The sequence below is a fragment of the Mya arenaria genome, chromosome 12, assembly GCF_026914265.1.
Source record: "Mya arenaria isolate MELC-2E11 chromosome 12, ASM2691426v1".
In the NCBI taxonomy this organism is placed as follows: domain Eukaryota; kingdom Metazoa; phylum Mollusca; class Bivalvia; order Myida; family Myidae; genus Mya; species Mya arenaria.
Genome location: NC_069133.1, coordinates 3,409,641 through 3,423,772, shown reverse-complemented (window position 1 = coordinate 3,423,772; position 14,132 = coordinate 3,409,641). Strand labels below are relative to the sequence as shown.

Sequence of the window (14,132 nt, the reverse complement as noted above, 5' to 3'; positions counted from 1 at the left end):
GTGTAGATTTAACCTGCTTTCTTTTAGATCATTTACATTTTGCTTTAATATGTTTCAGAAAACCAGGCTTCATCAGAAGTCGTCAGAGGGCCAGACGTTATTGACGATCCACACAGTGAAAGAAAAGTGGTCAGGTCTCTTATGTCACATTTAGTGGGTAAAGATGCACCCTGTTAAAGAAATAACACATAAACCAACACTGGATATGATTAACACACTCAACCAACACTGGGTATGATTAACACACTCAACCAACACTGGATATGACTTACACACTCAACCAACACTGGATATGACTTACACACTCAACCAACACTGGATATGACTAACACACTCAACCAACACTGGATATGACTAACATGCTCAATCAACACTGGGTATGATTAACACCCTCAACCAACATTGGATATGATTAACACATGCAACCAACACTGGGTATGATTAACACACTCAACCAACATTAGATATGATTAAAACACGCAACCAACACTGGATATGATTAACACACTCAATCAACACTGGATATGATTAACACACTCAACCAACACCGGACATGATTAACACCCTCAATCAACACTGGATATGATTAACACACTCAACCAACACTGGATATGATTAACACCCTCAACCAACACTGGATATGATTAACACCCTCAATCAACAATGAATATGATTAACACCCTCAACCAACACTGGGTATGATTAACACACTCAATCAACATTGGATATGATTAACACATGCAACTAACATTGGGTATGATTAACATACTCAACCAACATTGGATATGATTAACACACGCAACCAACACTGGATATGATTAACACACTCAATCAACACTGGATATGACTAAAACCCTCAACCAACACTGGATATGACTAACACTCTCAACCAACACTGGATATGATTAACACACGCAACTAACATTGGGTATGATTAACACACTCAATCAACATTGGATATGATTAACACACGCAACTAACATTGGGTATGATTAACATACTCAACCAACATTGGATATGATTAACACACGCAACCAACACTGGGTATGATTAACACACTCAATCAACACTGGATATGACTAACACTCTCAACCAACAGAAGAGATTATTAAAACACTCAATGTTATAGGGTCACACGTGGTGGTCAATGTTACACGGTCACACATTGTGGTCAATGTTACACGGTCACACGTGGCGGTGAATGTTACACGGTCACACGTTGTGGTCAGTGTTATAAGGTCACACGTGGCGGTCAATGTTACACGGTCATATGTGGTGGTCAATGTTACACGGTCACACGTGGCGGTCAATGTTACACGGTCACACGTGTTGATCAATGTTACACGGTCACATGTTGTGGTCAGTGTTATACGGTCACACGTGGCGGTCAATGTTATACGATCAAACGTTTCGGTGGTTGGTGCTGTACAATAAGATGGTTGGTGTTGTACTATTAGATGTTTGGTGTTGTACTATAAGATGTTGGGTGTTGTATTTTAAGATGGTTGGTGTTGCACTATAAGATGTTTGGTGTTGTACTATAAGATGGTTGGTGTTGTACTATAAGATGTTTGGTGTTGTACTTTAAAATGTTGGGTGCTGTACTATAAGATGTTTGATGCTGTACTTTAATACGTTGGGTGCTGTACTATAATATGGTTGGTGATGTACTATAAGATGTTGAGTGTTGTACTTTAAAATGTTGATACTGTACGATGTTTGGTGTTGTACTATAAGATGTTGGGTGTTGTACTATAAGATGTTTGGTGTTGTACTGTAGGATGTAGGATGTTGTGCTATAAGATTTTGGTTGTTGTGCTATAAGCTGTTGGTTGTTGTACTATAAGATGTTTGGTGTTGTACTATAAGATGGTTGGTGTTGTACTGTAGGATGTTTGGTGTTGTGCTATAAGATGTTAGGTGTTGCGATATAAGTTGTTGGGCGTTGTACTTAAAAATGTTGATACTATACTATGTTTGGTGTTGTACTATAAGATGTTGGGTGTTGCACTATAAGATGGTTGGTGTTGCACTATAAGATGTTGGGTGTTGTACTGTAGGATGTTGGGTGTTGTGCTATAAGATGTTGGGTGTTGTACTATAAGATATTTGTTGATGTGCTATAAGATATTGGGTGTTGTACTATAAGATGTTGGTTGTTGTGCTATAAGATGTTGGTTGTGCTATAATATGTTGGGTGTTGTACTATAAGATGGTCGGTGCTGTACTTTACGATGTTTGGTGTTGTACTATAAGATGTTGGGTGTTGTATTATAAGATGTTTGGTAATTGTTACCTTCAAATATATCTCAATCTCAGTGAAGAGGGTAATATTTTATAAAATGAGAGTTGTATTAAAAATCCTTTGCTCTCACTTCAGTGTTATGATTTATGGCGGTGTTGTCTTTTATGCATTTGCATAATTACTCCAAATAATCGTTTGTGTCGTTCCTGTGGCCGCCCTTGTACGTACGATTTTAGCGTTGGAGATGACAGAGTACGGACGTCGGTTTGTTCAAGGCGATTAAAGCGTTGACATAACAATATGTGTAGTGTTACTGTGTTGATAAAAATGTAAGGGCTGTCGAAGTCAAATCTAACGATGTTCCTACGACAACCGTAAGGAAGAATTATAGTCGCCAAATAAACCCATGACATCGCAGAAACAGCTTGAACGATGGTGGAACATTCGAGGGAAGTTATTGGGTTTAACTCAAAACAATCGTAAAATATTATAGGACATTCCTAAGATTTGGAGAACCTCAATTGGCACTACAATCATACGAGGTTGAATTTAGCTCTTCTGGTCAAATGCCAGAAGAGTAATTGCGATGGCGCGTTTTCCGTCGACCGTTCGTCTTTAAGCACTTGGTTGAGAACTTGATAAAGCCGATACATTAGTTTGATATCCATGAGAGGTCGGTTTCTCTCGAAAAGCAGCCAGATCCGCCTTTGTATGACTGGATAATTTCACTTAGAAAGAATGCAAAGGAAATATAGGGAGACAACTTTGTACAGACAGGTGTGCATTATTGTAGTGTTTGTCTCCCGTTGAAACATGGTTTACTGATTGTTATGACAAAGTGCCAGTAGACCACAGGCCCGCATGGGCCTTCTTTTTGTTTAAATTGTTTGAAACTCTAAAATAGTTCTATCGCAAAACACACGAGTTTCATTGATACCCTTGTCTTTCCTAAGGATGTCTCCAATCTTTTGTCGTTGGCCTGGTGAACGACGTGTTCGACAGATTGTTACGGAATATCGTTTATTCGACCCAGGTGTCTGTCCGTACCGGAAATTATTACCACCCACAACATTTTTCCACTTTGAGATATGGAAATGTATTGTATGATTATTACAAGCAAAGTTAACTTAAATCGCACAAATACCTTTAGAAATGATTTTGTTAACATTATATTTACAGGCGGTTAGATTACTCGCTGACGGGGAGGAGTGTTTCATTGTGACTGCAAAGAGCCCAAACGTTCTGAGCTCCGACAAGGGGAAAGCTTACTTCTGCGAGAATTTCAAGTTTTGTCAGAAAGCATTATTTCGCCACATTAGTAATTTTTGGGTTTTGAAGTGTTTTAACGTAAGACATTTAGTTCCGCTTTAGAGACTTAGATGTAATATTCTGTTGAAGTTTCCATCGTCTGAATTAAAGTTCAGGTATATGTTTACATTAATTTTCACGCATTGTTAGGATTTTTTATTAACAAAACGATATGATGCAGGTTGAAGTTATCATTGGATTTGGGCTGAAACATTTATCCAGTTTGATTATATATAATTGTGTATAACCACTTAATGCAGTTTTACTGAGCGTTTTCATTCGACGGCCGTCAAAACCCGGCCATGTGTTCCTTATATTGGTCGAACTCTAAATACTGAAGGTGATTCATTTCTGAAACATCGTGACTTTGTAACTTTGAAGTGGGGTGATCAAATGTGAATATCTGACATCCAGATTGCTATGTCACAAAACTGTATCAAATTGACCCTATAAATGTATCACTACATTTTTTAAATTCTACTGAAGCTATATATGACTAGTTATTATTGGTTTAACATCACATACTTAAGAAACTGACTGTTTGTTTCAAAGAAAGACAAAGAAAAAACACACCTCCACCTATATTATGCACATATACGGTTAATGACCATTTATGAATACGGTCCCAGATTAATAGGCCTACTAAAAAGAGTTTGTTTCCGACGCCTCTGTACAGTCCTTGTTGTATTTTGGTCAAACTAATCTTAGGATCAGTGCTAAAATAAAGGGTAGATTTAGACATTTGAAATGAACAATTAGTTATATTTAGGCCTCATTAGAATCGCCGCTGGTTCTCTGATTGTATCTAGCGTTTACACATTCGGAACTCCTCGGCCATTTTCTATCGAAAGATGTAGATCGTTAATTTTGAGTTATATTATTAATTAAATGTAGCGTTTTAGCATGTATTTCTGAGTTTTATTTGATTGCCAGTTAAGTGTAGTATTGCAAACATTATTAAGATTCCCTAGAGTTCAGTCATTAATTTTTACAGCTAAATTGAAATTACTACGCGATCTTTTTGCTGCGTTGTAAATGTGTACATATTTCGGCCATTGTAAACCGTTCATATACATCCGAGGTTGTTTTTGATAGAAAATGGCCTAGGAGTTCCCATTGGCATTTACACTATTGAAAAGGAGTTTTAGGAGTCCCTTTGTGTGAAATGTCTTCATTGGCCATAACTCAATATGAAAAAAGTAAAACGACATTTTTGCATATGCCGGTATATTCTGAATTATGAAATATGTATTGACAGTTATATGTTTTGTTAACAGATAAAACCAACCTTAATGCCAGTACAGTCGGAAAAAACACGTAGAAATGAGCAGACCTAACGTCTCGTTTGCTCAACATTCCAAACCAACTGACGGAAACAGATCAAATCAATCCGTAGTACCAGTGAAAGTTAAAAAGGTTTCGGATAATGTGAAAGTAAACACTAAAAGGACCAATATAGAAGACGAACTTAAGGAATCGCCTTCGCTCCTTCTTGGAAAAGCTGTACCACCCGAGGGGACTCGAAGAAAGGCAAATGTCGATAAGCCTGTCATACCGGTAACCCCCGCCTCTAATGATAAAGATAATGACAGTTGGTCTAATTCAGATGACGAGTTTCAAGAAGAGGCGGAAAATGAGTTACCCGACATGAGTGCCTTTATCTCCGATAAAACTAGATCAAGACGCCACGCGGTCAGTAAAGTCACTGTCAAATTGCGGGTCAGCTTCACAAAAGATAAGGGAAGCGTGTCAAGAGCCAGCCATAAAGAAACACAAGGAAGAAAGTGGTGTACGGTCATATGTAAGCGCCGGAGAAAATGAGAGGGCGACAAACTCAAGTGTTATTGCAGGGACATCTGATGAGTGTAAACAGGGAGCTAATTCAAACTCCGTAGAAATCCAATCATTTACATGCATTGTGAAAGGTTGTTTGGGAGAATTTATCGTCCGATGGCCGTTATTGAAACATTATCAAAGTCATACCGAGACGAAACTAGTCACATGCAGAGAGTGCGATGAACAATTTAATAGCAGCACCACCGCAATCAAGCATTGTAGAACAGCCCACCCTTACATTGAGAAACTGCAACCGCAATATCCGAGCCGACAACGGCTTGAAGATCTCGAAAGGGAGTTAAATGCGGATAACACTGATGACCGAGTCTAGTGATATACTAAACCTAGAAACTGTAAGAGTGCGTGCTCAGTTAAAACCAAAGAACCGCACAGAATTATATAGAACTTAGAAACTGTAAAACAGTGAGCGCTCTGTTAAAAAAACATATCCAAAAATATATGTATACTGCACAAATTAGCCACTGTAAAACTATATGTGTTTAGTTAAAGCCAAAACACGACGTCTATATGTGTATTGAACTGAGGACCTGTAAAACTATATACGTTCAGTGAAAGCAAACGAACCACGTCTATACGTGAATTGAACTAAGAAACTGTAAACTATATATGTTCAGTTTAAGCACAAGAACCACGTCTATACGTGTATTGAACTGAGAAACTGTTAAACCATATATGTGTTCAGTTAAAGCAACATAATCACGTCTATACGTGTATTGAACTGAAAAACAGTAAGCTATGTATGTTCAGTTAAAGCAAAAGAACCACGTATATACGTGTATTGAACTGAGAAACTAAAACCTATATGTTCAGTTAAAGCACAAAACCACGTATATACGTGTCTTGAAATGAGAAACTGTAAAACTATATCATATTATGTGTTCAGTTAATAACCACGTCTATACGTGAATTGAACTAGGATATTGTAAACTATATATGTTCAGTTAAAGACAAAATAACCACGTCTATACGTGTATTAAACTGAGAAACTAGAAACTATATATGTTCAGTTATAGCAAAAAAACCACGTCTATACGTGTATTTAACTGTAAAACTATATATGTGTTTAGTTAAAGCAAAAGAACCACGTCTATAAGTGAATTGAACTGAGAAAGTAGAAACTATATATTTTCAGTTAAAGCCACAAAATAACGTCCATAAATGTACTAAAGATAGAAAACTGTGTGTGTTCATTTTAAGCCACAGCGAAATGTTTAGAAACATACTGAACTTAGAAACTGTAAAACTAAATTTGTTCAGTTAAAGCTACAAAACCACGTCTTAAACTGTACTGAACTTAAAAACTGTTAAACTTTAGTCCTGTTTTTTAAGCCACAGAGCCAGGTCTAGAAATATACTTAACTTTTAAACTGTTCTTCTATTTGTGTTTAATTAAAGCCGTGAAACAAGACAGTCAACATACTTGTATTTGTAAACGATACTTAAACGAATCAGCATATAGCGCAATTTTAGAACTTAAGACTGGCTTAAATATTCGAGTTTAGAACTAGACTGGCTAAATTATGCGAGTTTAGAATTAGTCTCTCAACTCGAATGTCTAAATTATGTGAGTTTATAATTACACTGGCTAAAATATGCAAGTTTTTTTAAAAGGCGTGTTTATTTTTTATATGTCTATATTTCCTTTTTTATTATCTCTAATTCAAAATTTCAAACTAGGAATGCCTCGACAGGGCTCAGTCCAGCAGACGACGTCACATATGTAGACTTATATATCAACCACCCACCACTTAGATTTATTCAGTATTTGTGGTTTTTACTAGCTTGAAAATATCAATCCTCTTGTACGTCAACATTATCTATACTTGGCTAATATTGTTTACATGTATGTATATATACATTTTGCTCTCATTTTTATACTCTCATTCAATGCTCAAACGAAAATAGTCTACATTTTAAACAAACCGCTTTTATATAGATATCCTACTGGATTAGGCATGAAAATGCTGCTCTAAAATGTAGTCATTGGCGCCGCACTGAAGTGTGCGCCAATATTTGGATGGGAATACTTTTTAGTTAGCGGTAGGAGCGGTTTTTAATTTTGATTGACAGTTGGGTTTTATTGTTTATTGTTTTAAAAAAGATGCAAATGGATGGGCATTGCATGTGGGTTAATTATGCTATTTATGGTTTAAAATATTGTTTTCAATTTATCTTCAAAACATTTTTTTCAAAAAATAACGACAAATAAGTTTAATAACTCTTCGCGATTCGTTTCCGTTTTTGGATTGGTTACCTGTAATCATGTGCCGGAAATGTAAAATGGGTGGACTGGTAATTATACGAATGCGAATAATTATGTTTTATTTCGTTTTGTTATGTTTACTACATTGCTGAATAATGAACTAAGCTGTTTTCTTTAATTCTATCGATATCGGAATTAAATGTTCACCTTACTTTATTTGTTAATGTGTTAAAGATGACATAAGTAAAATTTCATAACGATTGCCCCGAGTTGTTTTAATTTTAGAATACTACACAGTGCGCACAAAATGATTGGTAGAGTCAGTCATGTGATAAAATGTTTTCGCGGGAACTTCATAAATCTTACACTTTGATTGGTTCACGTGATGTTCCCACTTGCTTGGGACGCCTGTTATGAAACTTATGCTTTACCCTATATGGTTAAGCAGAGTGCTACACAAATTTTGAGAGTTTCATGGTAGCGGTTCGAATCCAGTTAGATGCGTAGAATAATTCTCCTTTTTTATCCTAATAGTAAACATCTTTTGCAGAGGTTTATATTGTATATTCATTAAACAGTATTTAATACATTTTCTTTAACTTACCAATTTTAATGCTTTCGCCTATGTTGTTAAGCATGGGACTACAAATGTGCCATAGTTAAAGCTGCACTCTCACAGATATGCCATTTTTACAACTTTATTTATTTATTTTTTGTCTTGGAACGAGCGAAATTGTGCGTAAATATCTGCAAACCAGTGGTATAAGATTGATGACAAAAATCAGATCGTAGATTTTCATATTTCCGTTCGAAAATTAATGTTTTATGGCTTAAACCGTTACTAATGGTTTAAGAAAAAAGCATAAACCAATCAATTTTTTAACCTAGTTATAACGATTTGCGATCTAAATTTCTGTCAGCAGTCTTATACAACTGGTTTCCATGGATTTTTTGCAAAAAATGGCTCGTTCCAAGAGAAAAATAAAAAGTTGTCAAAACGATAACTCTGTGAGAGTGCAGCTTTAAAACTATTGATGTGATTGAAATAAAATTAAGTACATATTAGATAGATGGCAATGGGAGTAAGTGCAGTGCACAAGCACCATAATCGTATCATGTATATTAAGGTAGCACACCCCTAATGAAAATCTCCACTGGAAACTCTTCAATTTTAATTATTTAGCTTCTATGGTATTGAGCACAGAACTACAAAATCAAGGCAGTCGTTTGATTCCATCCAGAAGCACGATTTCTTTCTTCTCTTTTCCAGTAGCTTCCACTTTTGACAGAAGTTTATATTGTATTCTCATTAAACAGTAACTATCACAGAGTTATTGCCTTTCGTTACCTTTTCTTTTACGCAGCGTCAATTACTATGATGGATTTTAATTATACAACATACTTTGGAAAATCATTATGAGTGAAAGTGCAGTGTACAATAACCTCGACCTGTCTTCAAAGAACTAGTTTCCCATTCCTGTTTCCAGGCGGCATTCTGGGGTATTCGTCACTCCTGCGACATCTCTACTTTTCATAAATAAATACGTGTTCATTTTTTTAACCAAAACAACAAATGCATACCACATGCTACTACTTACTACATTCAAATTCGTAAGGCGAAAGGTCATACAACTATATTTTGATTCTGCACAAGTACTGTTCAATTGCAAGAATGACCTTGAAATGAGTCGACACAAATGACCATAGAAAGTCGACATCAAAACCATAACTAACAATTAGCTTGTATTAAGGTCTAGGACGCAATTGCATTTGAAAGCTTATAAACACTTCTCAATGCAGTAAAAGGTTTTGATTAGAGATTAAAACATTGAGTAGTACGTCTTACACCCTGAACAGAACAGTATTCCCTTAGTTTGTTGGCATCATCATATGCTCGTTGACTATTCATTGTTTTTAAACATAAAATACATGCATAAACTATTAAACGGCGCCCTTTGATGCTTTGCATCAATGGTCTTTCTTGTTTTAGTCTGGAATATACCAAAAAACAATCCTACGGGAATCCTACTTCGGCCGCACCACTCTTAAAATGCCAACGACGTGCCTGGTGCATGCAAATATATAAAAATGATATACATTGCTTCCCGGTTTCGTTGTGCTTACCATTGCCATTCCAAACATGTTAGTGAGAATTATGCAGTCACTCAGGTCATGGGCAGACCCAGGATTCAACGTTAGAGGGGCCGTAACGTAGGGGCGTACCCTTTTCACTTGCGCCCCTCCCACAGAAACGAAAACAATTTGGTTTTTAACAATGTTAAAAAAATTTAGTCTGATTTTTCTAGGCATTTTGGCCGTATTGTACAACTCTTCTTTTTCTATAATGAAATAAAAAAGTAAACTCGGGCGATTTTAGTACGCCCCCCCCCCCCCCCCACACACACACACCCCTGAATCCGCTAGTGGCGGTAAAAGTTAAGACAGACACATTCGGTTTAGGTATTGAAAACAATAAGCCGAACATCAGACTTGAAATATATGGCCCATATTTTATGCTCGAGAGTTAATAAAGTCTGCTTAAGATTGAACTTTATCTTATTATCAAATGACAGAACAAGTTAACACGAGGGAACACCTATAACTCAATCATCAAGAAACAGCTTCTTGTCCGCCTTTGACGACACCCTCGACTTTAAACACTTCTTGCAGTTTTAAACCTCCATTATCATTATTCTGCATAATTTCATTTCGCGAAACTTTCTCAAATGTATTGCACCATTCGAACTTAAACATTTTCTGTTTAAAATTGTTTGAAATTAAATCTAAACGTGATTCTGTAACTTTATACAATAACCTAGGAATAGCAAACATTTTCAAAACGGTTTATTTTTACTGAAAGAGAAAAATGCCAATTTTTCCATAAAGTCCTAATAACGATGTTTGGTTTACGTTCCATGTGTATTTGCCATTATTGTAACTTAATTGTGTATCATTAAGCAAACCTGGTCTTAATTTTAAACACTTTGATTGTTTTCAAGTTAATCTTCATTATATTACCATAAGATTAAGGTTAGCCCTGTGAGAGACATTGGGCCGATTGTTCGGCACTGTGTTAAAATTAACAACGTTGTTGACTTCATCCTTGTTAACTTTCAGATGAGAAATATTTGATAATGTGCTCAAGCATATAAAAAAGGCATTTACAGCTGTGTCAAATCTTGTTAGAAGTACAGCAGCTCCTAAAACTTTCCATGAAATTTCCAGATTTGAAAGTTAACAACGATGGCATTAACAACATTGTTAACTTAACAAAAGTCGGCAAACTCGGCCCAATGACGTTGAGGTACAGTGTTTTCCGCTGTGGTTATAAACACACGGTACTAGGAGTATGTAAATTAAAAATGATAATATTTGTGCTGTTTTGATGGTGTATTTTTATTTCAAATTATAAGATTATTTTTATATTGCACCTAAATCACTTGTCGGTAATCCAGGAACACATACATAACACAATGGAGATTACTAGTCATTTAGTCATGTTCTTGGAGTGAAACGATGTGTTAGATTTGCACCGACATCGTCTCAAATGTGCACCAACGGTAGAAAAAAAACACTGTAGTTTCGACATTTTTTGCACAGAAACCATAACAGGTTTATGTCGATTGGAATAAAAAACGGGCCCCGTTCAAAAGGGGAAAAACAATATAATCAATAATAATTGCTTCGTTTAAAGATGGAATTCACGATAACGGATTTATTTTCTGCCTTGCCAATATCGTTGTCTGGAATTCACCAGCAACCTCTTGTAGCTAACATGACCGAATTAAATCTGCAAAAATAAAGAAAACAATGCATAAAATTCTGTTTGCTCCAAATTCAAATTTAAGTTTTACTGTGTACAATTTTATGCTTTGGGTATGTCGAGTGACCCCATATAAATGTCATATAATTTGAAGGGGATTTATTACTAGAGGAAGAATTTGTTAAACATGGATCAAATAAAATTTTATTTACTAGGTTGTTTGGCCTTAAACGATTGTAAAATATGTCATTTCACGTCTGATTTCAGATTAATTAAAGATCCAAAATATAAACTGCAATAACTATATGTATGATGATGTTTCGTTCCTTTATTGTGCATATATGTAATCAGTAAGTAGTACCCTTTCAAATGACATTTTATATGGGGTCACAATGTGTTAACATTTTACAGTACGGCTAATGGCATATTAAAAACATAAGGCTTATTTGAAAAATCGATTACTTTCATAGAAACGTTAATTTTGACGCTTCTTTATAGTAACGAACAACAGTACAACATTAATCTAACGTCCCTCTTTCTATATCATGAACATCCGGGTATCAACCACGGCCTCTCTACAGTGAAGCTCAACAGTACTTTATTAATCTAATGTCCCACATTCTCAATCATCAACTGCCGGGTATAACCCACGGCCTCTCTACAGCGACCCTCATTAGTACTACATTAATCTAACGTCCCTCTTTCTCAATCATCAACTGCCGTGTATGACCCATGGTCTCTCTACAGTGACCCTCATTAGTACTACATTATCAACGTCCCTCTTTCTCAATCATCAACTGCCGGGTATGACCCATGGTCTCTCTACAGTGACCCTCAATAGTACTACATTAATCTAACGTCCCTCTTTCTAAATCATCAACTGCCGGGTATGACATACAGCCTCTCTTCAGTGACGCTCAGCAGTACTACATTAATCTAATGTCCCTCTTTCTCAATCATCAACTGCCGGGTATCACATACAGCCTCTCTTCAGTGACGCACAGCAGTACTACATTAATCTAATGTCCCTCTTTCTCAATCATCAACTGCCGGGTATCACCCACGGTCTCTCTACAGTGACACTCAGCAGTACTACATTAATAAAACGTCCCTCTTTATAATTCATCAACTGTCGGGTATCACCCATGGTCTCTCATCAGTGACGCTCAGCAGTACTAAATTAATCTAACGTCCCTCTTTCTATATCATCAACTGCCGGGTATCACATACAGCCTCTCTTCAGTGACGCTCAGCAGTACTACATTAATCTAATGTCCCTCTTTCTCAATCATCAACTGCCGGGTATCACCAACGGTCTCTCTACAGTGACGCTCAGCAGTACTACATTAATAAAACGTCCCTCTTTTTAATTCATTAACTGTCGGGTATCATCCACAGCCTCTCAAAAGTGACGCTCAGAAGTACTAGATTAATCTAACGTCCCTCTTTATAATTCAACAACTGTCAGGTATCACCCACGACCTCTCTAAAGTGACGCTCAGAAGTACTACATTAATCTAGCGTCCCTCTTTCTAAATCATCAACTGCCGGGTATCACCTACGGCCTCTCTACAGTGACGCTCAGCAGTACTACATTAATATAGCGTCCCTCTTTCTAAATCATCAGCTGCCGGGTATCACCTACGGCCTCTCTACAGTGACGCTCAGCAGTAATACATTAATCTAGCGCCCTTCTTTCTATATCATCAACTGCCGGGTATCACTCACGGCCTCTCTACAGTGACGCTCAGCAGTACTACATTAATCTAGCGTCCCTCTTTCTAAATCATCAACTGTCGGGTATCACATACAGCCTCTCTACTGTGACGCTCAGCAGTACGACATTAATCTAGCGTTCCTCTTTCTAAATCATCAACTGTCGGGTATCACATACAGCCTCTCTTCTGTGACGCTCAGCAGTACTACATTAATCTAGCGCCCTTCTTTCTATATCATCAGCTGTCGGGTATCACTCACGGCCACTCTACAGTGACGCTCAGCATTACTACATTAATCTAGCGTTCCTCTTTCTAAACCATCAACTGTCGGGTATCACCTACGGCCTCTCTACAGTGACGCTCAGCCGTACGACATTAATCTAGCGTTCCTCGTTCTAAATCATCAACTGTCGAGTATCACCTACGGCCTCTCTACAGTGACGCTCAGCAGTACTACATTAATCTAGCGCCCTTCTTTCTATATCATCAGCTGCCGGGTATCACTCACGGCCTCTCTACAGTGACGTTCAGCAGTACTACATTAATCTAGCGTCCCTCTTTCTAAATCATCAGCTGTCGGGTATCACCTACGCCCTCTCGACAGTGACGCTTAGCAGTACTACATTAATCTAGCGTTCCTCGTTCTAAATCATCAACTGTCGGGTATTACCTACGCCCTCTCTACAGTGACACTTAGCAGCACAACATTAATCTTACGTCTTTTTAAAAAATACCTGACGTTTGATTGAATATTAGAATATATCGAATATTCGTTTACATCCCTATTTTTTAAATCGATTGATGAAAATGATTAATCGAATAAAAATAATAATCACAGATCGTTGCAATTAGAATGAATAAGTTAGTATTTATAAAGTCAAATATGCGACCAAATGGTTATATCATATCGCAGTTTAGTTAAGTCCCTAACAAGACTGATTATTTAAGTAATATATGGGATACTACAGGGACGAGCCAAGCAGTGGTACATTTAAAAGTAAACCCTGTTAACTAACGACACAAACGTACAAACACCCC

General features: G+C 36.9%; 1 protein-coding gene across 7 annotated transcripts in view; it reads left to right on the top strand.

Annotated features, from left to right (window-relative positions):
- LOC128211512 (histone-lysine N-methyltransferase PRDM9-like) overlaps positions 1–14,132 on the top strand; it is a 67,622-nt gene that overhangs the window by 9,498 nt on the left and 43,992 nt on the right. The window contains exon 2 of one of the 7 annotated variants that reach the window (XR_008257296.1): positions 59–7,875. The exons of the other annotated variants lie outside the window; for them this stretch is intronic. The gene's annotated coding sequence lies outside the window, so the exon portion shown is untranslated. Of the gene's footprint in view, positions 1–58; positions 7,876–14,132 lie in introns of those variants that run through there. 7 annotated transcript variants of the gene reach the window in all.